Genomic DNA, 26,552 nt, shown 5'->3' on the forward strand with positions numbered 1-26,552 from the left:
CTACTTGCTGGGGGCTGGGGGTCGCTTGCTTTCTGTTCATCGTGGGGTGGCGGGCTTGCTTTATACTGCATGTGTCTTTCTGAGTCCCTAGTGCCAACTGGATTTTGTTGCCTTCTACCCCTTCTGTTGGCCATTCCTGCCCTCTGCATCGTCTGGGTCCTTGCTGTTTTCCTCTCTCAGGTCCTTTGAGGAGGTGGGAAGGGAAGAGCATCCCATTCTGAGGGGGTTGGAGTTCCAGTCTTGCTGTGTCTTCTGCTGCTGTGTGGCCTTGGGTTAAGGGATGAACCACTCTGTGCTCTGGTAAAACGGGGAACCAAACACCTACCTCGTGAATTGTTGCACCTGGAATGGAGGAGCCCAAGGAAAGCAAAACACAAAAATGTTCATAGCTATTTCCTAGCTAGCGTTTTCTGGCCTGTCTGTGTTTCAGGCTCCATTCTCAATGCTATGCCATATATCGACTCATTTGAATTCTTCCCCTGAATTCCTTGAGATAGGCCCTATGAAGAATCGCATTTTGCCTCAGAGGTGATAAAGGTATGGAGAAGGTAAATCACTTGAGATGCAGTCGTCTTACTCTAGAACCCAAACCTTATCACTTTGATTTAAGTAGCCCAACACTGAGGGCTCATGCCTGTAATCCTGGCTACTCATACAGGAAGATCATGATTTGAAGCTAATCTGGGCTTCAGGAGACTCTGATTTCCAATTAACTGCCAAAAGGCCAGAAGTGGAGCTATGGCTCAAGTGGTAGAGTTGCAGCCTTGAGTAAAAAAAGGTCAGGGACAGCACCCAGGCCCTGAGTTCCAGTCCCAGTCCCAGGAGGTCTTAGGGTCTTTTCTATCCTCCCTGGGCCCAAGACAGGCCCATCCAGGGCAGAATAAATTCTTGGGCCCACAGGCCTGGCTCTGCTCTTGCTGACAGCAGCCAGTTTCCAGGTAAACAGCATGGGAAATGAACTGGTTTCCTAGAGTTGATATCACAGGGGTTCCCACAGCCTTGCAAATTCCAGGAGAACTGCTCTTCGGTGCTGGTGTTGTCATCTGGTGCATTGTGCTGTCCAGTAACGGCATTGCCCTCCCGGGCGGGCCTCTGTGCCATGCACCAGGCCTGTGGTTGCCATGGGCGAAGGGGAGGTGACACGCCTGCGCACACACTTCCCGCAGCCCTACAAGCAGGTATGGCTGCTCGGTGGGTTCTTCTGCATGTCTGACGTCAATGATGAATCCAAGATGTCGGGATCCTGATGGAACACGGCCAATTTGCCAAGTGGTGACGTGTGTCAGGAATCTTATAACAGCAATGGGGTTCTATTGTCACCCCATTGTGTAGAAGGTACAGGAGAGGCCCCCCGGAGGGCAAGCAGCCTGTTCCAGGTTTGGCGAGAAAGGACAAGAAGCTGGGGCTTCTAGTTTTGGACTTTCCAGAGAACACATTCTTCTTGTCACTCAATAGCTTTTCACCTTAGCTATCTTTGACAATAGCTTGGGGGATTTTAGAACTATATGTTCCACTCTCACACAGATAGGTCCATCTTTCTTTTTTCTTTTTCCAGGACTGGCATTTCAGCTCATTCAGGATCTTGAGCGTGCTCCGTGTGAGCTCTCCCACCAGTGCCACTTCACTAGTCTCTTCTTGTGTTGGTTATTTTTTTCAATAGGATCTCAGTTCATACCCAGGCTGACCTGGGTTGAGATCCTCTTGTTTGTGCTTCTCTCTGTTGCTGGAATGACAGCCCTGTGCTTTCCCTGAAGCTTGAGACGACAGGTATACACCACCATGCCCAGCCAGGAACTGAGATGGCGTCTCACTAGCTTTTGTGTCCCAATTAGGCTCCATTCCCAGTCTCTGCTTCCCAAGTCGCTAGGATTACAGGCTTGAGCCATTGCATCTGGCGTGGCCATCAGTATTTTTGAAAGCTGTTTCAAGTGGCTCCTAATGGGCAGCCTGAGTCAGAACTAGGGCACAAGTCCACAATGTCTTTGGACTCACGTTCTCCTGGGTAAGGGGGTGGCTTTCAACTGCACTTATCACCAGCAGATATAATTGACTCTGGGAAGACCTGGAAGACTGGGGGGGGGGGGTCCTGGCACCAGGTTGGCCAGCTGTACCCCCAAGATGAGAGTATGAGAGAGATGTTAGGCTGTACCACTGGGGAGGTTCTGGGCTTGCGGACTCTCCTGGCTACCTCTCACCCCACGACCCAGATGCCCACCGTACAGGAGGGAGTGCCCATCTGGGAGAAATAGCAAGAGCTCTCCCTCGGCCTGTGGAAGTCTTGCAGAATGGCAGAGCTAGTATATTCCTCACCGATCTTCCTCACTAGGAGTTTCACCAAAGAGGACCCTCACAATGGCCATGGCACACTGATCAATCACCCAGGTGCTTTACCTGACACAGCACCAGAGCCAGGGCCTGAAGGGCCAGCCCCAAGTGGGCAGAGCTGCTCACAGGAGTACGGCATCCTAGCCAGCACAGGGTCTTTGGGCTATGGGATGTCAAGTGGCAGACTTAGCTAGCATTCTCGTCTCTCCAGCCGCATCCACAGGGACATCTCCAGAGAGCTCAGGTCCGGCATTGTCACTGTCAGCCGGAAGCCTCTCCCGCCCTGCATGGGCCCAAACCCAGCCAAGCGCCCTCCGCACTTGCCAATGGAGCCAGATGCTGCTTTGGGAAAAATACCTTCTGGAGTTTGTTGTCTGAGTCCTCCCAGCTGACACCCACGGTGGAGAAGACGTGCCAGGATAAACGGGAAATCTCTTCATAAATATTTGAAAAAAGCCCAAAAGGAAAGGGAATTAAAAAATAAAATAAAAAAGGACTAAGCCTCGACGTGCAGTGTTCAGAGCACCATTGCTCCAAATGGATGGGAGAAGCTGGCTGGCTACGTTTATCAGTGTGTGGAAGAATCTGGGTAAGTGCTGGGAACCCCGGTGCTAGGTTCCTGGAGCTGAGGGCACCAGAGATGCCTTAGCTTGTCCTGAGTACCTGGCAGGGGAGGGGGGTGTGGGAGGGAGAGGACAGCCTGTCAGGGCCCTCCCCTAGGGCCCATTGAGCATGCGTGGATACTGAGCTGGCTGGCTGGGAGGGTGACCTGCCCTTTATCCATAATGCATAATTGTGTCTTTATACTCAACTGCCTTGGGACTGTGAGGCAAGTAACACAGAGCAGAATGGCTGGAAGAGGAGGAAAGAGAGCCCGGGGGACCGAGGAGCCAGCGGGATCGTTGCTCACACTAGAAGGGAACTCTCAGGCTGGACAGCCAGGGAGGGTGCACCTTCTCCTGGAGGGGGCCCGGCAAGGCTGGGGCAGCTTAGTGGGGAGTTCTGGGCCCTCCATGGATAGGGGTCCTTGTCAGGTCTGGCTATCAAAGAAACGCACCACCCAAAGAAAGAGTCCTGGCCTCACCCACAAAGTTACACTTTGGGGCACACCATCCTGCAGGCCCTGCCTCATGACTGCCTCGTGACTTGCCTCTTGCCTTCTTGCCTGTCTTTGTGGAATATCACTTGCCCCACTCAGGGCCTGGTTCGTGTCCATCTTGGGACAGTGGTTCTAGATTCCTTGTGGGTCAGAACGACATCTTCAGGAGACAGGACCCTGGGGAGCACCACTTTCCTAAATCAAAGACCAGCTTGGACAGGCAGAGATGCACCACACAGAAGGCCCCCCTTCTGCTGGAGAGTGGCCCCCAGCTCCACTCCTGATCTTCAGCCACTCACCCCACTGTTTTCTAGAACTGATGCCATCAACAATGGAAGGAGACTTTCTTCATGGGCTGGCGGTGTAGCAAAGAGGCTCCAGCACATCCAAGGGGTTGTGTCAAGGTCAGGGTGACCTTGACCAAGATGCTTTCAACAGTGTTATTCATAGACCTGCTTCTTTCTTGAAGTTGGAGATCATTGTTGCTTCTGGAAGAAGTTGGGCTACACAGACAGGAAGAAGTGGGGGAAGGGTTGTGAGGTGACTCAGAGATGGAACCCCTTTTTCTTCTCTATCGAGGCAGGAGGAAGCAGCAGAGAGCAGCAAAGTGCTTCCGACCATGTAGCTGGATCAATGCTCACCTTTGGAATATCAAGCCTGCTTTTAACCATGACTCACCTTATTGACTGTGAGTTGCTTCCACCTGAACTGCTGGGTTCTGGATTCATTTCTGAAAGAGCCAACACTGAAGGGGGTATGAACAGTCCACAGAAGACAGCTTTTAGAGAACACTGGAGATACACTTGCTCCTTCAGCCAATCAATGACACCATCTAGATAAGTGGCTCATTCATTCATCTTGTCAACTGATGTGTAGCCTCTTAAATGTATGTCTATGTCTTAGCCTTCTGGAACCTGTGAATGAGACTTTACTTGGGGAAAAAAAAAGATCTCTACAGAAGTGATCAAGTTTAGGATCTTGACATTGTCCTGGATCGGGAGAGGCCTGAGGTCCACTGATTAATGTCCTTCTAAGAAAAGGGGGGGGGGAGCCAGGTGCTGGTGGCTCATTCCTGTCATCTTCTGCTCAGCAGGCTGAGAGCTAAGGATTGAAGCTAACCCAGGCAGGAAAGTCCACGAGACTCTTATCTCCAGTTAACCAGCAAAAAGTTGGGAGTGGAAGTTGAATAAACTAACAAGAAATAAAGCTCAGTGACAGTGCCCAGACCATGAGTTCAAGCCCAGGACTGGCACACACACTCACGGTAAGAAAGGAAGAAAGACAGGAAGAGAGAGAGAGAGAGAGAGAGAGAGAGAGAGAGAGAGAGAGAGAGAGAGAGAGAGAGAGAGAGAGAGAGAAATAAAGAAAGAAAATAAGGAAGGAAAGAAGGAGGAAGGGAGGGAGGGAGGGAGGGAAGGAAGGACGGAAGGAAGGAAGGAAGGAAGGAAGGAAGGAAGGAAGGAAGGAAGGAGAGAGACACAAGAAGTTTGGCCATGTGATTTAGAGGTAGAGTTGTGATGCGTCTCTAAGCCATGGAACACCAGGGGGCGACAGCGACACCAACCTAGAGGAGAGGGGTGCCGTGAACCCACACCCATCTCCCCTCTAGCTTCCAGAAGGAGCCAACTCTGTGCATACATTGACCTCAGGCTTTTGGCCTCCACAACTCTGAGAAAATAAAGTTCAGTTCTTATTGAAGTGAGTGGTTCTTCGTTGCGGCAGCCCAGGAAAGGAGTGCAAGAATCATCTGAGGGCCCCAGGTGCCTGGTGCTGGCTTCACCAACCACTGAGCTGAGTGAGCAGCTTGTATAGAACTTATAGAACTTCCGGTTCCTGGGGGGGGGGGAGACTTCAGTGAGGAATCACGTGACATAGCATCTGAGGAGGATGCAGATGACACAGAACCTTTCTCCCCCCAGCCTCTCTGTGTCGGTGCTGCCTGCCACGATTGGTCCATTGCTCAGACAGCCTGTAAACCAACATTCACATGCCCCCTCCCCCAGCCTTCACTGTGTCTTCCTGTGTCACAGCCCTGGCACCTTCTGAACCTGTCCGCATCCCCCTTGCCTGCAGCTCCCTCCCACAGGGCCAGCATTATCTCTCCTCTGGATGAGGGAACCCCCTCTAGCTAATTGCTTTCCTGGCTCACACTTGCCACCTACCTTCTCTCCGGTGCACTCCCCCTCAGCAGCTCGGAGATCCGTGCACATGTCAGTCACTTGATCTCTGTGGAGAACATGCCAGAACTTCCCACAGCCTCAGCCTCCGTACCAACCCAGCTGCTCAGGCGTTCCCCAAGAAGCCACCTTCCTGCCAATATGGCACTTTGCTTCCCTCCCACCCACAGATCCCTTTTCCAGTTCAGAGAAGTCACACTGTGGCTCAGACACTATCTAGAAAGTTCTTCTCTTGGTCTCTACTTTACCAGTCCCTTTCTCAGAGAGAACTTTCCAGACTCCTTAGTCTGGGTGATGTGTTTCTGCTTTCCAGTGCTCATTTCTTTGATTTTTTTTTTCTTATCCCTCAAAGCAACATAAGGATGAAAGCTTGAGAGGCTAACATTGTTGTTATGTTTTTATGCAGTGCCAAGGATCGAACCTAGGTCCTCATGCATTTGAGGCAGGTGCTTTACCACTGAGCCACATCCCCGGCCCATTGCTAGCATGCTTGGTGTCTGCTTTTCTCCTCCAAGATGAACCTCAGGAGGGCTGCTGCCATTGGAATTCCCCCACGCCCCCACTCCCCAACCTAACCCATAGGACTTGGCATATGGAAATAATCAGCAAATATTTGTTGAGTGAGAAAATAAACAAATGTAATTCCTGAGCCACATGGAGGAGGGAAGGAGTAGAGAAGAACGAGAAGAACAAGACTCAATCGATATATGGCAAAATTCTCAGTGCCTGAGGTCCTACAAGTTTCATATCACATAGAGGTATTCTTGGAAAGGCAATTACTTTGCTTCTCTCCCCCACTCCCAGAGCTCTGTCCCTCAAGTTTGCGTTTCCCCATTGAGTAAGGACATGAGGTAAGGTCCTTCCCTCAGGAGCTGGGGAGGGGGCCACAGGTTTCGTGAGTCAGACAGACCCCCAGAAAGGAAAAGTTTCTGTCAGACAGAAGATCTGAGGGAAGTTAAAAATCACTTGCAGAAAGATATTGGTTGCTGTAGCAACCAATCCCCTTTCTCCCCCAGAAGAAAAAGATAGAAGAACTGGGGGTGGGGGGGGGTAGGTTGGAGAGATGAGGGGAGGGATGGTGAGTGGGAGTAGGGGGGGAGGAAGTTAGCTAACCCTGGCCTAAGCCTGAGAGAAGCAGGTACCCAAACAGAATAAGGGGACAGGGTGGTAAAGTGTGTCATGTGACCAGTATGCTTGCCTGGGTTTGAGCCATGGACTCACCTGCTGGGCCTGCCTGCCATTTCTATCTAGATGGAGCAGGTGGTGGGAGGCTCAGGCTGCCAGACAATGTCGCCTGTCACTCTCCCAAGTTGTACACCAGTTCCTGTATTAAAAGACTCCAGGGACTCAGTCTTTATTGAGAAAACTCGGTGGATGCCTCTGTAAAGAGGAATCAGCTTCTAAGACTCTCCTTGCGGATGCTGATTTTCATCTCGAGATGGGTTTTTCAAGAATGGAAGCCACCCACCGGTGCTGGAAGAGTTCACCAAAGGTATCAGAGTGGGGCATGAACTCTCGGAAGTGGTTCTTCCTGGGGGAATGGCAACCCACTTGATGGGGGAGAAGAGCGTGGGCAGGGTGTCCCATGTGGATGCAAGTACCACTACTTCCCAGCCGTGGTCTATGTCGGTGGTGTTTTAGTGGGTGGACCGCCTGCACCCTCATCTCTGAAGCCTGTGAGATGCTGCATTGCACAACGACGGTCCATTGCTCAGACAGCCTGTAAGTTAACACCAAGACGCTGGTGAAATGATGGTCACTCATCAGCTGGCCTGATGCTAAGGAGTGCAATGGTTCGTTTTAGTTGTTAACTTGGTGGGGTTAAGGAATACTCAGATGACCAGTAAAGCACTTGTTTAACTCTGTTGGTGATCGGAAGGTGTTTCCAGAGGGATCGGGCAGATGAATAGATGGGTAGAATGGAGAGGATCCTGTCAGTGTGGACAACACCATCGTAGCTGGCTGGGGCTAGAATAGAGCCCACAAGGCCAAGAAGAAAGAACTTCCTCTCTGTCTCCCAGAGCTAGGATCCCCCCCTCACCCTGGACGTTGGAATTCCAGGCTCTCCAGTCTTGGGACTCTGGCACTTTCCCAGAGTCCCTCTGTGATCTCAGGCCTCCAGGCTCTGACTGCGACACTGCTGGCTTCCCGCTTCTGATGCCTTCAGGTTTGAACTGAGCCACACAACTGACACCCTGGATGACCTGGGGGAGGGGCGGCGACATAACCGCGTGTGCCAACTCCCTTAATATATCCTCTCTTGTGCATGCATGCATGCATGTATGTATGTATGTATGTATGTATGTATGTATGTATCATCTTTCTACATCTATGTCTCTACTCATTCTATTGGTTCGGAACCCCTGGAATCCTGACTCAATGCGCACCATTGCAGACCATATTGTAGACTGTGGCTTGGACTGTGTCGTGGATCACATGGTGGGCCATGTTGGGGACTGTGTCTTGGGCTGTTGTGGACTGTGTTGTGGGCGACTCTGTGGGCTGTGCGGTGGACTGTGTTGTGGGCCATCTTGTGAACTGGTTTGTGGACGTCGTGGACTGTACTGTGGACCGTGTTGTGGACCGCTCAGGAGCTAGGCTCAGCTGCTGGAATCCACTGAGAGCCCTGGGGGAGCCGCTGAAGGATTTGTGGTGAGGGACTGACATGTTTTGATCAGCCCGGCCAGAGGAATCAGGCAGAAGCCGAACATGTCAAAAACACAGCCAAGGAGATCAAAATGAAGGCTTCCTGGGGGCACTGGTGGATAGGCACCAACTGCCAGCCAGGCGAGCCCCCCCCACCCAATCCCAAGTCAGGGTGTCCTGTGTATGCTGGCCTTGCTTCTGAGGCCTTGCTCGAGCCCCACCGATGGGCCTGCTGCCCTCAGCCCCGGGGGCCTACGGCTCCCTGGCATCCAAGAGAGACGGAGGATGGAAAGCAACACACGGTCACAGGCAGACTGCCGGGCAGTCAGCCCGTCATAAATTAAATGTAAGGTGTAAAAATTGATTATTTAAGGTATAATTGCCGTTATTTTCTAATGTAAAAAAGCAGGACAAATGCGATGATGGATTACCGAGCCCCAGTGAAGAGAGGCATTTAATTAATTTCACCAGCCTGCTGAAAAAGCAATTGCTATGAAATTGAGGCCCACCTTCAGCCGTGCCAGGCTGCAGCTGGCTCTGCCCGGCCCGCTCCTGCCAGCTTGGGGTCTGCAGGAGGCTGGCGACCTTCCCTGTGGGCACTGAGCTGAGCCCGGGCTGCTTACAGCACCGGGGGGGGGGGGGGGGATCTGCAGGTCAGATGTGCTGATCCTGGGGCTGCCCGGGGCTTCTAGGTCTTCTGGCTTCATACCTGGCCTTGTGTGCATCCAGCAAAGAGGACTGCAAGTCGGGGGAAGGTGGGAGGTCAGGGCAGGACCAGAATCAGGCTCTGGGAGGTTGGGGTCAAGTTCTGATGTTCAGCTAAACCTCCTGTTTGCAGCCTAAGCTGAGAGACTGCATGTCCTAACTACCCATGCTCAGACACACGCACACTTGGCTCCTGACCCTCCACCTTGCTCTCTGTCCTCCTGAGCACGGCCCCCTGGGGCTTGAATTCAGGACCTCTCATTCTCTCTTGGCCTTTTCACTCCACGCTGGCACTTGACCCTTGAGTCACTGCTCTCCTTCCTGCTCGTTGCTGGTTAACTGGAGCTAAGAGTCTCTTGGATTTGTTTGCCTGGGCTGGCTTTGAACTGCAACCCTCAGATCTCAGCCTCCTGGGTAGCTAGGGTTAGCAGGTACGAGCCAGCCATGAGTACCTGGCCTCTTTGCCTCTTGACTTAGCCTTGACTTGCTTTTTCCAGTTCATCCAGGTTTCTGGGTGGTCAGGGTGACAATAAGAGTTTATTTCAAACTATCGTGGCCCCAGCTGCTCTGGGGCCAGCTCTGAAACGTGCTGCCACAGAAGCCCTCCACGATCTCCTTGGTTCCATGTCACAGATGTGAAGCCTGAGGCTCAAACCATTTCTCCACTAACTTGTGCGGAGTGGCAGGGTCAGGATTCACACCCAGGTCTGTCAAGCCAATCTCTCACCTCTCTACAGCTGACCACAGTCCCAGCTTTTATCTCTCAGTCTCTAGGGGTCCTCACTAGACAGGTCCTAGAGTGGGGGGGACGCTGAGAGGGGGGCGGATTTCTGGCTCGGTGTGTGGCTTCATTCAGAAGCAGCTTTTCCCAGCGGCCTTCAGAGCTGGGCCACCTTGCAGCCACTCCTCAGGGGTGATTATCCTATGAGAACCCCTCCTGCCTCCATCTCACACCATCCACTGCTCAGGGCAGTCTCATTCCAGCATGCAAATTCACGTATGCAAATTAATACATGCAAATCTATGCACGGAAATGTTGATTCAACAAGAGCCATTTATCGGGTGCTGAGCTAAACTCACAAAGGTCTGACTCTGCCTTCCCGTCACTGCAGGAGAACAGATGACAATTCTATACGACAGGGACAGAAGACAAGGGGCTCAGAGAAGGGGTCTTCCCCCTGTCTGGAAAAGAAAGGGACTTGCAGAATGCCTAGAAGAGTGAGCGAACTCCTAGGTGCTTGAGGGAGGCAGAAGAGAACCCAGGAATGTCTCTGCAAGGGGCTCAATGCCTGCAGACCAAGCCGAAGGAGAAAGCTGAGGCTGAGCAAAGCCAAGAGTTGGCTGGCAAAAGAGTTTCCATCTTGCCTTGAAAGCTCAGGTGCATCATGGCAGGAGTGAGGGATGGAGGGATGAGGGGGGCAGGGGCAGGGGCAGGGGCAGGTGCTAGGCTGGTCTTAGCACTAGAGGGAGGAGGAGGGCGGGAATGAGGCTGGAAGGGCTTTGGGAGTTTTCCCAGAAACCCTGATCTAGAAACCGGTCAAGGAGCTGGCTTTCTTGGTGGAGTCACTTCGAATGGGACAAACCAAACCTTTTCTTGTGGGCTCTGTCAGGGCCTTCCTTGGGAAATCTAGTATGGCCTCTGACGCCATGGTGTCCGACTGCTTTGATACACACCGGAACGTGCAGGACGCCCTGCGGTAACTTGGAGGACATCGATCTGGCAGGCTGAAGGCTGGAATCAGGTGTGCTGTGATCACCCCCGGCACTGGCATCTTTAGTATCGGCCCCAAGGGGAGAAAGAAACACCAGGACAAAGCAATGAACGGCAGAAAGCCTCTTTAAAGAGCAACAATGGCCACGTGTAAGAGAACCGTCCTGGCCTCCCCCCTCCCCCTCCTTCCTCCCCATCCCCTCTGGAGGCCATGGTAACGGCTGTCCCGTGAGCAGCTCTCCTCTGAAAGGAGCTAATTCTCATTTTACTGGGTCCCATAATTCTTTATTACACTTTCCTTTACGACTTGAGAGCTGCGGTGTAACAGGCAGGCTCGTGTAATCTACTCGGCGATCAATCATCTCCCAGCAGGACCAATGGCATCTTGCGTTACCCGTGGGACATGTGGCTTTCCTCTGCCACTTCTCAGTCCCCGTGTGAGACAGGTGTGCCAGTCTCAGAGCTGGACCAGCCGATCTATCTTTCCTGGGAGGAGAAAGCAGGAAACAGAACACCTCAAAGGACTCTCAGAGATGAATTCTCAATCATTGTCCCCCCCACCGCCTTCTCCCAGCGTTCTGGGGCAAATGGGGGATATTTCTGGGAAAATCGTGCTGCAGGGTAGTTCTCTGGTGGCAGGTGGTTTGAAGTGAGATTTATTTCAGAAGGAAGGGACCCAGCGGTGGCTCCTCGAAGCTGGCTGGGCAGAGTTCCAGAAAGCAGGGCAAGAGGCAGGTTTTAAAGACCTCCCCCATCCCCGCTCACTTCCCCTTGCAAAACCAGAGTCCTCGGGCAGCCGGCTTCCCGGGCTCCTGAATGCATGGCCTCATTCATTCATTCACTCATTCACTCTCTTACTGCACACGTATTATTTATCAAGTCCTCTCAGCGTGGCAGGCACTGGGGACAGAGAGATGAATAACACTCCAGGCCCCGTTGTCATGGAATTCACTTTCTGGGAAAGGAAGGAGAAAAAACAATGCAAAAGATAATAGAGCCATTGAGCGCGGTGCAAGCTAGACAAGGCACAGGTAGAGAGGAGGGCAGGTGAGGGGACCCGGGCAGGCCTGTGGGGCGTCGGTTTATAGATGCAGGTGGGGTGTGTGGTGGCTTGTGGGGGTTAACTAGCAGCCTGTATGGCTGGGGAAGGGGATGCTATAGGATGCATGTCCGAGGCATGCTGAGTCAATCATGGGGGACGTTCCCACCCTCCTAAGCAGTTGATGCTTTATTCTGAGTACTAGGGACAACAGAACAAGGTTGGGTGTTTTTTTTTCAGTACTGGGATTTGAACTCAGGGCCATGAGCATGCCACACAGCTACTTTATCACTTAAGCCACACCCTAGCCCTTTTTAGTTTCATTATTATTTTTCCCTTTTCTTTTTCCTTCCCTTCCTCTTTCTCTCAACTCTTCCTTTTCCTTCCTTCCTTCCTTCCTTCCTTCCTTCCTTCCTTCCTTCCTTCCTTCCTTCCTTCCTTCCTTCCTTCCTTCCTCCCTCCCTCCCTCCCTCCCTCCCTCCCTCCCTTCCTTCCTTCCTTGGGACTTAAGCTCAAGGTCTTGTGCTCTCACTCAAGTTGCTTGCTTGGCTGGTGTTTTATCACTCGAGCCGCACATCCAGCTTGGCTTTTTGCAATGTCTATTTGCAATGGCGTCTCGTGTTTGCCTGGGACAGCTTCAAGCCACGATCCTTAGGATTGCAGCCTCCTTAAGTAGCTAAGATTATGATGTGAGCTACTGGTCCATGGCATCATGATCTTTTTTTTTTTTTAAATCAAGAAAACAAAAGAATTGGCCATCTCTATCTATTGGAAGGCTGGAAAAGTGAGGATGTTTTGTTTTGTTTGAGGCAAGGTCTCTCACTATGCATCTCAGGCTGGGCTTGAACTCACCATCCTCATACCTCAACTCAATTCAGGGGTGCTGGGACTCCAGGTATGTGTGACTATGTCTGGCTATAGGAGAGTGAACTTTTTCATTTCTTGACTTTTCTAGCAACCTATAGTGCAGGCAAGTCAGCATAAAAAGCGGTTGGGAATGAGAACTGAGTCATCTGTGTCAAAAACGTGATGGACAACTTAAGAGGAAAAGCCAGCACAGCCCTAAGCTCTGGGCGGGAGAAAATGGCAGCTTCTGCTTGAAGTGTTGGAAGGGAACGCAGGTGCTGGGTGGGGGGAGGTAGGTGCCTGAGTGTGTTGTTTTCAGATCTGCCCTGTCTTTCTTTCCTCAGTTTTCTGGCTCCTGAGTCAATGGTCTCAAGCTTTATTCAAGCCCCAGGGGGGAGAACAGCGGACACCCCTTTCCTTCCTTCTCTCCAGTGTCTGTAGCTCCTGCGGGCAGAGGCCCCGCCTTCCTCTGGCTGACCCCAGGCTCCCCTCCCTCTGTCCGTCCAGACTACGAGGGAGGTTGTCTCCTGCAGGTGCGGATCTCAATTCTCTCTGTTCTAAATACTCAGAAGCCTTTGTGGTTTCCTGGTTGGACCCTCACAGATCCATCTGTGTTTGAAGAAGCTGAGAGACTCTAAGAGAGTTTGTTTCCTGGAATCCTTCACAGGAAGCCTTGCAAACAGAGCTAAGAAGACAGGGAGGTGCATGGCTGCTGGGTTAGAGGAGTTGAGCAGACGGCAGAAGAAGGAAGGGGAGGGCAGCTCACTGGCATCTTGAAGTTGGCAGAATGAGGAGGGCTGAAAGACAGGCACAGGTGGAAACGTCAGGGTGCTGGCGGGCAGGGAGAGCCCTGGACGCAGGCCCAGCTCCCTTCAGGATGTGCTGGGACCTACAGTTATTTGATAGCCTGCAGTGGGGGGGGGGCGCTGCCGTGGCCACTGAGCCCCTGGAGTGACTCGGAGGCAATAGTCTGTGCACACCGGACAGAGCAGGCAGACGGCAGGCTCGCTGCAGTTGCACGGCTTGCTGGGTGAGCTACATTTTTTATTTCTATTTATTTTGTTTTGCTTGTGGTGGATCCGCTCCAACGTAACACAAGAATTAGATGGTGGGAGCGTTTTCCGAGGGCTCATGTTGGAGCAAGAAGTCAGTGTACCAGCCAGGGGATGCTGCAATAACAAGCAGCCCCTAAAATCTCAGCGGTTTCATGGGGGCCAAAGTTCTCCTACCCGCACTGTGTGCTCACTGTCCACAAGGGGGCGCTGCACCCCTCAGCCACCCAGGAAGCTTTGGGCTCACCCAGGCACCCCTGAGAAAGAGGGGTGGAGGAAACAGGAGAAATCGAGCTGGCTCCGAAAGCTTCGAAAGCTTCCACCCAGGACGGAAGTCAGCTGCTACTTGGGCTGGCTCAAGCAAGGCACTGGTTTACCTCTCACCTCACTGGCTGGAAAGAAAAGAAATGAAATGTTTATGATCAGACTGAATGAATGCATCCCAACAGACGTGATCTGGAAGTGCCTGGCTGCTGCTTGTAGAGGAAAACCACTCACACGTTAGTGGTAATTAGAGTCGGATCCGTTCTACTGTTGTGTTAGTAGCTCTGCCAGTGTTCCCGGTGACCTCAATGTCTCCGTGTATTGTAATCTGGCATCTCGCCCTCCTAGAATGAATGATTAGCCCATCAAACCTCACAACCACCTCCGAGAAGCAAGGGATCAGAGTGATTTCTATTTGGCAGATGAAGAAGCTGATGTTGAGAAAAGTTAAGGAAATGGCTCAGAGGGTCACACCACCTGGGCTTGCTGATGAGCATGGGGGAAGGGCAAGCATGGATCTGGGCAAAGCTCATCTCCTGCCCCTTGCCTGTGTTTCTCCCCCCCCAGGTGACAAGATGCCACTGCTCCCTTTATCGCTGTGCGGGGGGGGGGGTGTTGCCTGTCTGGGGAGGCACAGCAGTGGCTCTCTTGAGGCCCACTGTGCCCTTTCTCCCTCCCAATGCCATCACCGGCTCCTTCCCTCCAGCTGATGGGAGACACAGTCCCCATCACTCAAGTTCTGGGCACATGTGGGGTCCTGTGGCTTGTCCACCCTGCTCCTTGCAAGGATCAGGGAATCGGTGACAAACCTGTCAGAGAAGATCGGCCTCCGTCTTCCCTGCTTCCTTCTGGAAATTTCACCTGCAGGGAAAGATCGACCTTGCCCATTCAGGGGGCGTCCGTCTGACCTACTGTGTGCCGGGTGCTGTCCTTGGTGCTGACTTTGATTAGCACTTTGAGGAGCTCACAGGCAAGTGGAGATGAGGGAAAGATAGCCTGCCACCATGGGTGTCGTGATAATACCACGAGGTAGTCCCACGTTTATCCGTCCTTGCTGGCAGATTGTGTGTCCATGGTTCTGGACACTGGACACGTCACCCAGGATGGTGGCTTCCGTTTCCATTGCTGGGGCAAAGAAATTCAATCTCCTCCCTGTGGGATCTTCTCTCCCCCCAGGGACAGAAGCCTGCAGGAACTGTCCATCCTGTTGTCCTTCACTCTGTCTCAAAAAGTGGAGTTCTGGAGGAGGAGGACATGAAAGTGAGGATCCCCTTGTGCTGGACCCCTGCCACCCCGATTGGGCCCCTCTCTGGTCTGTCCTGTGTTTCCAGTTCTGAGCACCTCTTCCTCATCTCTTTCCCCTGTCTCTGTCTACATAGCTCAAATAACCTAACCGATGCATGCAGGCAATTCCAGAGCTGGCGGGCAACTTAGAGATCATTTGGTCCAAACCTTTTATCCAATGGCTGAACAAATTAAATCCCACAAATACATCAAAGCCTGGAGAGGGGCTGTGAGGAGACCGCAGCCAGCACTTCCCCGTGAGTCAGCTGTTTACTGAGCATGTCCGGCTACCTGATGAGCCACTATGAGGTCAGACTGGAAGCTGGAAGACAGAAGCACCAGGCAACCCCATCACTGATACAGATTCTGGGGCAGGATGGAGCCCCTGAGCCCAGACCATCTGGTTCCTGTCTTCTTCTTGTGCTTGTCCAGGTGGGAGGATGTGAATCCAGGGCTCCTGGTTGCTGAACACAGCCTGCCCACCCCTTACCACTGACAGGCAGAAGCATCCGGGGTTCCTTCCTCCTGCTCTCCCGGTCTTCCTTTTCTCTTTGGGTTCAGGTTCTGGTTCTTTCTGTGAGCTGGGGTCCTGGCGGTGGAACTCCTGGTCTTGTGCATGTCAGGCCATCGCTATACCTCTGAGCCTTGCTCCTAGCCTTCCATGTTTCTGTCTGAAGGCTGTTCTTTTTAGGGAAGTTAGGGACCCCAATAATCTAAGCCCATCCCATGGGTCTCTTCTACACAACAGCTGTCACCCTACAGGGCTGGGGGCCCAGGGAGTTATGCCATGCAGAGCTCATGTGGAGATGAGTAGGGAGCCTTAGCTAAAGCAGTAGGCAGGATGCTCCCTGTTGGGTCCCTTAGGACCCTCATCTACATTCCCCTAGCAGTGTGACCTGGGCTCTGGGCAGGCTAGTGGTTAAGTTTCACCGCTATGGAGGTGACAAGAGAGTTGGGAACCCCGATGTCTCATGATAGCATGGCACAGGCCCACACTCTCTCCTCTTATACACCTTTGCTTTCCAAGTCTCCTTCCATCTGACCCTCACAGCTTCTCCTCCTCTTCCTCCTCTTTTTCTTTTCTCCTCCTCCTTCTTTGTTCCTCTCTTGCCCTCCCTCTTTCTCTCCCCACCCAACCCCTCCTGTTGCCCACAAACTCAGCTGGATGTCAAGAGAAGCCTCCTCCTCCTCTGCCCTCTCTGGAAGCAGAGGGTTGAGCTCAGCCTCCTGAGAGGCCTCCTTGGGGACTCCAGAGCCCTCTGCCTCAAAAGCATGGGGGAGAACAGAGCTCCCTCCTTCCACCTGGCCCTCGGCGAGGTCCCGTAGTCTTCTGGGAGCCCAGCAGCAATGGTGCATGGGAAGAGAGTCCTGTGAGCAGGACTCTGGCCCCATCCCCGTGAGGAATCAGGCCAGGATTTCGCATCCAGGGGCAATGCACTGCCCTCTAAGTGTCGGTACTCACCTGCATGTGATTTCCAAGATGGAGGAACAGAGCCCAGTGGCGACGCACAGAGCTGCCCCTCTCCACAGGGTGGGAGGGCTTTCTGGTAACTTCCCCACACAATCATCCACTCCATGACTCTGAGGGGATGACACAGTGCGTGACAATGTACAAGGCAGGGCCTCACCCCTGCCGGTGCAGAGCAGGGAAGACAGGCATTAAACACACAGTGACAGGTGAGAACAATGAGCAACTGCATGCTGGGATGATGCAGGCCGCTGGGGGGAGAGGGTGGGGAGATGGCCAGGAGAGGCTGCTGATGGAACTTTCCAGATGACATCTGGGGGAGCCAGGGAGCTTCAGCAGGCCAGTTGGGCTGGACACAGAGCAAATAATCCAGGCACAGCCCGGGTCACCTGATGAACTGAGTAAAGATCAGAATGGCTGGAACTGGATTGAAGAGGAAGAGGGGTGGAGACGCTTAGGGGATTGGTGCTGGGCCTGCCACAGATAGCAGAATCCATGGATACTTGAGTTTGCTAAGTAAAATGATATAGAAGCATAGCATGTTGGCTCCTATCTGTAATCCCAGCTAGTCAAGAGGCAGAGACTTACCAGGCAAAAGCATGAGACCCTATTGAAAAACAAACTAAAACCAGACTAGGGCATGGCCCAAGTGGTAAGGTGCTCACTTAGCAAGCTCTTGAGTGAACTTCCAGTACTACCAAAAATACATGTCTGTCTGTCTGTCTGTCCGTCTGTCTGTCTATCTATCTATCTAAATCTAAAATGATGGCGCTGGGGTTTGAAATCAGGCAGACATTTCGCCACTTGTGCCACTCTACCAATAGATGTATTGGTTCTTTTCAAGGCAAAGGCTTATTTTATGCTTAAGCTGGCCTGGACTGTGATCCTCTTATCTGTGCTTCTCTGTGTCACTGGGATGACAGGTACATACCCCTGTTTCCAGCCCTGTGCTGCCTTTATAGCTTAGGTTGACAGGCACTCATCACTGTAAACAGCCATGGGTTGAGATGAACACACACAGGTTGTTTGTTTGTTTTTTTTTAATGCCTATTGCTGGCTTTGAACTATGATCTCCAAATCTTTGCCTTTCAAGTAGCTGAGGTTATAGGCTTGAGCCACTGTGCCTGATTTACAAGCCTTATTTTCTTATTTGTTTCTTGTGTTTGTGCAAGGATTGGGCTTGCTCACAAAAGGCACTCTATAACTTGAGCCATGCCTCCAGTTCCAGGTTTTTTTTTTTTGCTACTTAATTAGAGATAAAAGTCTCACAGGCTTGTCTGCCTGGACTACCTCTGAAACTTGTTCCTGAGAGTTCAGCCTCCCAAGTAGCTAGGATTATAGACAGGAGCCACTAGCACCAGGCACATGCCTTATTTATTTCTTTTTTAAATAGAAGCTTCTGCAGAAAGTCAGACCAGAGCTTTCCTACTCCAGAACCTAAGTACTATTCCACCACAGGTCTTGCTGTGACACAGACATCCAGTCATCACAGAAGCAGTCTACTTGCCCCGCAGGTGCATGGTCAGGCAGTGGGTGGAGAGAACTCTGCACATGACAGGCTCAGACTTGCCAGTTACCTGACAATTCCAGCTCCGCTCAGCGAAGCCCCTCCCTGATCCTAGGCCAGCTGGGAGTGAGCTGGGGAGAGACACAGTGGGTGAGACACCTCAGCATCTTCCTATCTGCTAATTAATTTTGTGAAAAAACTTACCTATTTATTTTCACCAGAGAGCAATTGGGGTGTTGGAAATGTGATGACATGTTCTATATGAAAAGGGAGAAGGAAGAAAATACCTCTTGCTCCAGGATTCAGATCTTGAATCGAACGGGAATCTGGGAAGCCAAGCTCTGATGAGGGACTGAAGGAGCCAGCAAGAATTCCCAGGTTCTGGGAGAACCAGGTACTAGACTGTGGGAGAAAGCCTCTGATGTGTAAACATGACATCAGATGCTCACGTTCCTAGGGGCTGGAAAACAAAAAAAGTCAGCCATAGCCCAGGACTGCTTCTGGGTCATATGATCAGAATTAAAGGCTATCCCCATTACCGGGCCCCTGTGAGTGTTGTGCCTCCTACCTAGGCTGCTTTTCTTCCTCTCAATTTGCCTTGAAAACACTCATCATCTCTCAAGTACCTCTTCCAGTGGCATCACTCTTGGGAAAAGCGTTCAGGCTGTTCAAGAATGTAATCCTCCCTCCCATGCTACCCTTAGTTCTTTAGGGGCTGCCATGGAGCCTGCAAATGGAGCCTGAAGCATCTCGGTGGTTGGTAAGTTTGGCTCATGCGTAAGCATCCTGGTGCTCCATAAATGCTGGCTGAAAGAAGAGATGACTCAGAATGAGCAGGTGCACAGGCTGAGCTGAGCTGGATGGCTCCCTGGAGGAGGGGGCTTTGAACTGGGTGACAGAAATGATGGGGTGCATCCAGGTGTCAAGGATAGTGCCATTTGGGGCTGGGGGTATAGCCTAGTGGCAAGAGTGCCTGCCTCGGATACACGAGGCCCTAGGTTCGATTCCCCAGCACCACATATACAGAAAACGGCCAGAAGCGGCGCTGTGGCTCAAGTGGCAGAGTGCTAGCCTTGAGCGGGAAGAAGCCAGGGACAGTGCTCAGGCCCTGAGTCCAAGGCCCAGGACTGGCCCAAAAAAAAAAAAAAAAAAAAAAAAAAAAAAAGGATAGTGCCATGTAGCATGAGGCACTGGCCAGCTCCTGTGGGTAGGAATCAAGTCACATTTGACATTGTGTCCCCATCTTAGCACCCATCTGGCCTAGCATAGGTATTCATAAAATTTTTTTCTTTTTTCTTTTGTACATTCTAGTACTGGAGCTTGAACTCAGGGCTTGGAAGCTGTCCCTTAGCAGTAGTGGAGCTAGCTTTTTAGTGGAAAATTAGAAAAAAGAGTCTCATGGGCTTTCTTGTCTGGGCTGGCTTTGAATTGTGATCCTCAGATCTCAGTTCTTGAGTAGCTAGGATTATAGGTGTAAGCTGTGGGTCAGGTTAAGTGTACTTTCCAGGATTCCTGCTGTTGATTGTGTGGAACACTGCCCTGCCTTGCAGAATTTCTCAGATTACATGGAGTCTTCTTCTCACTACCTCCAGGTAGAGACCAAAACACACCTTCCCAGCCTCTCTTGCAGCTATAGTATTGTCAGGTGACCTGGTCTCCACCAATCAGATGCATCACCTATTCCTTCTGTTGGACAGTATTAGGCAAGAAAGAGGCCCTGCTTACAGGATGGAGTAAGAAGAGTGGAGAGGGTTGAGCCTCCTTCAGGAGCTGCAGTGGTGGAATTCTGGTGGCAGCATCTGTACAGGCACTGTTGTGGTGGGAGCTGAGATACTTTTTCCCTTGTATAGGTAAAATATTGTATTCCCAAGGTAGTTTTGTTCTTATCATGAGAGAGGTTGAACACCTTCTCATTCATTTAGAAGCTATCAGGATTCCCATTTCCAGTGAGTTTCAGTGGTTATTGCATTCCTCTAGCTTTCTACTAGCTTGTAAATGATGTTCTTCTAGAAAAGAGTTCTGGGTATGGAAGGCATCCACACTCTTCTTGACTTTTCTTCTCTGACAACTTGACAACTTGAATCTTTAGTCTGGAGACTGGCTTTCTGTCTCCCTCTGTGCTCCATGGCTAGTGTGGCCCTCTCCATATTAGGACAGTGTATTAACCAAATAGACAAAATAGTGGAACCAGGCTGGTGTGAGAATTCCAAACATATCATGGAGGAAAGGGGCTCTGATGTACCTGTTAGTTTGTTGGACGCAGTCGTGGGACACTTGTGTGGAAGTTGGCATGGCTTGTAAAGGAATTTCATCCCCAGAAGTCATGCACTCTGTCCTTGTGTACCAAACAAAGCTGGGGCATTTACACTGGAGGTTGGTTGACTTTGCAGTAGACAAAGATTAAGAAATCAAGCAGGGTGAGAGTGGGAACAAAACAGTGATGTGCTAGCAGCCTTAGGAAGGCCGCTTCAGAGCTGGGTTTCTTCTTGAATCTCTGATTCTTCATACCTGGATATGAGAGAGAGAGAGAGAGAGAGAGAGAGAGAGAGAGAGAGAGAGAGAGAGAGAGAGAGAGAGGATTCCAGCAGTGGAGATAGGGCTCATCGTGAATGCAGACTCAGATTGCCTTGTGGTGCTACCTGGAGCACTAGGCTGGAAAAGACCTAGATTTGGTAGGAATTGTTGATTAATGGTATCTGCTACTGAGCGTGAAGTAGCCACAGATAGACCTCATCTTTTCTGTCTCTGGATTATTCCACTGAAGCCTCAACACTGAGTTACGGAAGTCCCCTAACCCTTCCTAGCAGTCAGACCCCCCCCCCCGCCCCCTAACACTAACCCCTGGCTCTTCTCTCTATCACCTATGCTTATTGCCTTTGCTTCTGTGCCCCTTGAATGACAGCCTCAGCTTCTGCTGCCTCCAGGGAACGTTGCGTGAAGCAGCCCAATTGTACTCACCTTCACTTTCTAGGAATGTCTCTGTGGGAATGTGTGGCTCAGCCCTCAGGAGATGGATCTCAAGGCCACCAGCAGGTCCTGCTTTTGAGCAGCCAGAGGGAATCTATCCTCCTTTACTCCTGCCAGGCCTGGCAACAGAGTTTGCTGCAATCTGGGTGCACAATAAAAAATGTCTATAAAAGAAATAAATAGAAGAAGAAATGGATGATGTTTGTCAGATGTCTCACGTATGAACATCTTGCCAATACTGTGGTTTTGAGGATGATGGCGTCTCATTCTCTTTGAGCTCTCCCTAGCACCAACATGGACAATCATTTCTTACAATCTGTGAGGGGAGAGAAACGGAGCTAATAAACTCTCCTTCACATAGAAGTTATTGAGCAATGTGAGCGAGACAGAGGAGAATACTGGCTTGCAGCAAGAACTCATAAATGCTCCGCTTACAAATAGTAATAATAACAATCATGGTACTTATTGGTTTAGCCGTTTGGGGTGGGGGAGCAGTCTGGGGACTGAGCTCTCAGCACAGAAGGTCTGACACTTCTGATTGGATGTATTAAAAGACACACATCTGATGCCCACAGGAGAATGGCTGGGTGCGTGTGGACACCAAGGTGGTTTGAGTCACTAGATTTGAGTCGCTAGGGTCAAGTAGAGAGTAGGGAAAACACTTTGGTCTGCCCCCACCCCCAGTATCTCACGGTAGAAAAGTGTATTGTTTTCTTTCCCTCCGGCTCTCTCTATATATCCACAGGTGCATACAACAAAGACAGCAGAATGTTAACCACAGTTATGTATTTTCAAACAATTCTATGGAAACATGTCCTGCTTGGCCGGGTGTGGCACTGCTTGTCTGTGACCTCAGTGTCTTGGGAAGCAGAGGCCATCTCCTGGCATGGGTGGAGGGGCTGCTGTTGTCTGTCATCCTGCCCTGGGGCTCCTTCAGGGCTTGCTTCAGGGCTCCTGGAGAATCAAGGGGACATGGTTGGAAATCACAGAGTCCATGAATCCAAGCAAGACAAGACCAGCGCAGACTGAACAAGGCGGTGAAGTTCCCGAGCCTAGCTCTTGGGGGGCAGAGCTGCAAGTATCAGGGTGCTTTCTGCAATCTACTCCTTTGACACATATTTACTGCTTGCTGTGCACTGTGCTAGATTGGTGATCTTTGCTCTCTGTGTGTGGTGGGGGGGTGGGGGGGGAGATAGGTGCCACAAGGGTAGACGTGTACCCATCCTGGGTGCAAGCACACCCAGTAGAAGGCCAGAGATGATTTGTGGATCCTGGTTCTTCCTCCCCCTGGCCTATAGCTTCACCATACAGCCCAGCAAATCATTCCAGGGTGAACACACGTGATCGCAAAGGGGGCTGGGGCTCTTCTAAGCAGAACAACCACCTTGCCGGCTTGTCAAGGGGTGCAGAGTCTGATCCAGTAAAGCAAAACCTCTCGCTCCTCCACTTCAGACCCACGTGAGACTGAAAAGTGATGCTCTATTCATTGAAGAGAAAATCATCATTCTGGACTCAGACACAAGCAGACAACAAGCTTATGAAAAGAATATATTTCTTTGATGTTGCCACTGATAGTGAGTCTAGGAGAAACAGAAGACAGCAAGGCTGGGCTGAGCTTCCTAGACAAGCTTCTGACAGGGGAGGACAGTGGAGAGGAGACTAGAAAGTGTGTGTGTGTGTGTGCATGCACGTGCATAGTACAGGTATGCAAGTGCATGCATTGCATAGTGTATGTCCATGTAAATGCCTAGTGTGTGTGCAAATGCAGTGTGTGTGTGTGAGAGAGAGACAGAGAAAGAGAGAGAGAGCGAGCGTCTTTCATCTCCAGGCACAGAGCACAGATGCAGCTTTACTTCAGGATTTGCTTAGATTAAACCAAGGACTTCATCCCAGGGTCCCCCTGCCCCCTCCAGGGAGAAAGCGCCTGTAGCAGCTTGGCGCAGAATCTGCTGTCTGCATCTGTCTCTAGGCTCTGCGCCTTCAGAGGTGGCTGCTCAGCTCACTGGGGCAGAAAGTGCAGCCATTCTGGGCCACCCAGAAAGCAGACTTCCTCCCCATGCCCCTGAACATCTCACATCACCTCGTGTACCACGCATACCTAGGATGGCCCCAGAACGTACCGAATTCTTGCCAGGTGCAGAGGTGTTGGGCTTTAAATTTGCCGGGCTTAGCTCTATCCCTCCCCAACATGTGGGGAAGGGTCCTGGGCTTACCTATCTATTCTGCGGGGGATCCATACCTACTCTCTCACGCCCCCTCCAGCCGGTAGGGTATCGGACGCCGGAGTGGGGTCCCGGGTTTAGCCTTGGGTTGCGTGTGGGTGCGAGATTTCCATACTCGCCAGCCCAAGGAAGACACGAGCGCGTGAGATCTCGGAGAAAACCTCTAGGGCTTCTGTTTATTCAAATGAGGAGCCCCCCAGATATACCCCCGAGGGCGGGCACAAGAGAGGGATTGCAGATGGGTCACAGAGGGCTGTCCATCAAGTGATGTCAGGGGACCTCCTTTGGGAGGGCGGAGGCCCAGCCCCCCAAGGATTGGGTTTCTGGGGTGTCCTCCATTACACACGTGCTGCCCCAGGAGCAGGGCTTTCTCTTCCTGCCAAAGGAGGAAGGGGAGAGGCAGGCCAAGGTCAGCTGTGGCCCCTTAAAGGCACAGCTGACCCCAACACAGAGGGAGGGATGCAGGAAGGCAGGCTGAGCCTCCGTGGGCCTGGAAAGTGCTGAAGCTAGGAAACCTGACACTAGTGCAAGAGGCAGCAGTGCATCTATTGTTGTCAGCATGTGATGACACAGGTAAACTGTTCAGCATATGACGCCTGGTTAATAACCAGCAGGACACTGGCTGGTGTTGGGATATAGAGGAACCTTAACCCCCAGGCACCCCCAAACCATGTTAGCTTTGAGTTCTCCACTTTAGACATGCATAGCTTCTGCTGGAGGTCCATCCCCAGTGGCTGGAAGGTTCTAGCTCCATAAAGCTCACACACTTTAGCCTGAACTCATCAGAGCAGAAAACGACTTCCCTCCGTGGTGTGTTATGGCTCTGGTGATATTCAAGCAGAGGTTGTGGCCAAGATGGAGTAGAGGGGATTCAAGAGGGTGGATGGGTAGATGCCATCTTGAAACCCTCTAGATTCCTAACTAGGTAATCAATGATCAGTGTTTAGGTAACTGTTTTATAGCCCATTCATATATTTGACATCCCCTCTCCTCATCTGAGGGTCTTCCCTGCAGGAGTTCCTCTCACCTCTCCTGTGTGAGTTAAAGAGGACAGCAGGAGAGGTGCACCCCCCAAATGGGCCTCATTTCTTTCTTTCTTCATCTCTCTCTCTTCCTTCCTCCCTCCCTTCCTCCCTCCCTCCCTCCCTCCCTCCCTCCCTCCTTCCCTCCTTTCCTTGGGATTGAACTCAGAACTTGCATTTATTTTCTAGATAGGGTCTCATGCTTTTGCTCAGGGTTGCCCTGGGGCTTCAATCCTTCCACTTCTGTCTCCCATGTAGCTGAGATTACAGGCATGTATCACCCTTCACTTGTTTATTTCTTGAGCTCAAGCCATGTGAATACCCAAGTGAAACAAATGCAGGTGATTGGCACTGAGCAGTGCATTTATGGGGGCCACATTCTGCACACACCACGTGGCTCTGAGATCAGCCCCCCACAGCAGGGTGTCTTGCTCCCAGCCTGTCTACCAGTCATGTGACTTGAGGAGGCCACTTGTCTAGTTCCAGTTGCAGAGTCTGTAACCGACACAGAGCAAATGCCAGTCGTCGTGGGTCTCTTAGCTACCAGCTGAGGACGAAGGGTTGCGATTCGTGTAAGCGTTAGAGAGAATTCAGGTTCATCCCTACAGCGTAGCCCTGTGTGTCCTTCAACGAGAAGGCGCGGTGATGCGTGAGGCCCGGGCCGCCCAGGGGAGCGTGCTGCTCAGGTGAGTGGATTTCAGCCGGAATTCTTTTGGTTGTAAGTGACAGATGCACTCACTCAAGCATAAGCCAAAGGGATTTGTTTGATTTGGTGAAGGAGTTGAAGAACAGAGGGACGTGAGGGGAGGAGGCTGGCCTTTTGGAACCAGCTAGATCTGGAGACCCAAAGGCCATGGGGGCTGCCCGAGTTCTGGCCATCACCCATCCCCATCAGCTCCTATCTTCCGAATCCTCAGCCGGTCACGCGTGGGGCTTCCGGGGGCGATGATTCTGGTGCCTGTGGATTCAGCCCAGGCCCTGGACCTGCCCTGCCCAGACGCCCCCATTCCATTGCTGCTGGATTCTGAGGGGAAACTGCTCTGTGTCTGTGCGGTGGAGCGTGCCCTCTAATTGCGCCCACCCTTCCCCCCATGCCCCTGCAGAGCCAGCCTCCGCTTCCCTGTGCTGTGCGTCCCTCCTCTTCCTCCTGCTGGCTCCTCGGGCAACAGCCCTGTTTGGTGGCTTTCCTTAGGTGTCTTGTCAGCTTTCCATGGCTGTAAATCCGTACCTGAAGGGGATCACCTCAAAGGAGGTGAGGTAGATTTGGGCACATGGTTGCAGATGGTGGTTGCCCGGCTCGAGCGCTGTGGGCCTGAGGGTTGGCAGGACACTGGCCATGGGAACCAGCGGTGACCGGGAAATGGAGAAAGGCAGACAAGAAGGATCTAGATTCCAGGATCCCCTTCAAAGTCTCACACCCACTGGGTGAGGGGGCTCAAGCCTGGAAGCCTAGCTGCTGGGGCGGTAAAGAATGATGGATTTGGCTGCTTGGGACATCTTGGCTTCTTTTCCCATCTAGCCAGTCTGCTTGTATCTTAGGGCCCACGTGTTGCTTTCCTGCAAGTCCTCCAAGCAGATCCAATGACCCAGATGCCTCTACTCTACTGCTGGAGCCAGCCTGGGCCTAGACAAGAAAGTCCATGAGACTCCTATCTCCACTTAGCTACCAAGTTAGCTGCAAGTCGAGGGAGGTGTGACTCAAGTGGTAGAGCACCAGCCTTGAGTGAAGAAGCTAAGCGACAGTGCCCAGGCCTTGGTTCAAGCTCCAGGACCAGTCCCTGGCAAAAGCCTTGTGGGGGTGTGAGATTTGCATGTGTGTGAGTGTGTACATGTGTGTGGTGGGCATTTGCATGCATGTGCCCTGAGGGAGTACATGTGTTTACATGTATGCTACACAATGAATGTGTGTGTCTGTGCATGAATGTGCACAAATGGGTCTGTGTTTGCATGTGGCCGCATGTACGTGGCTCTGCACGGGCACACGTGTCTCCAAATGTGGTTAGGGAGGTGTGCATGCACGTGTGTGTCCATGTGTGAATGTGTAGGACACGCATGCGTGTAGAGGATCAGAGCAGGCTCCTGTTGTGGCTGATAGGATGCGCCCACTTCATGGTCTTCCCCGGCACGATGGGGAACTCGCGTGGACCTGGATTCTCGCAGGAGTCTCCTCCCACAAGTGAAAAAGTTCGTCTTTTCTTAGAGGTCAGGATCTAAAGGC

Source organism: Perognathus longimembris, chromosome 17, assembly GCF_023159225.1.
Source record: "Perognathus longimembris pacificus isolate PPM17 chromosome 17, ASM2315922v1, whole genome shotgun sequence".
In the NCBI taxonomy this organism is placed as follows: domain Eukaryota; kingdom Metazoa; phylum Chordata; class Mammalia; order Rodentia; family Heteromyidae; genus Perognathus; species Perognathus longimembris.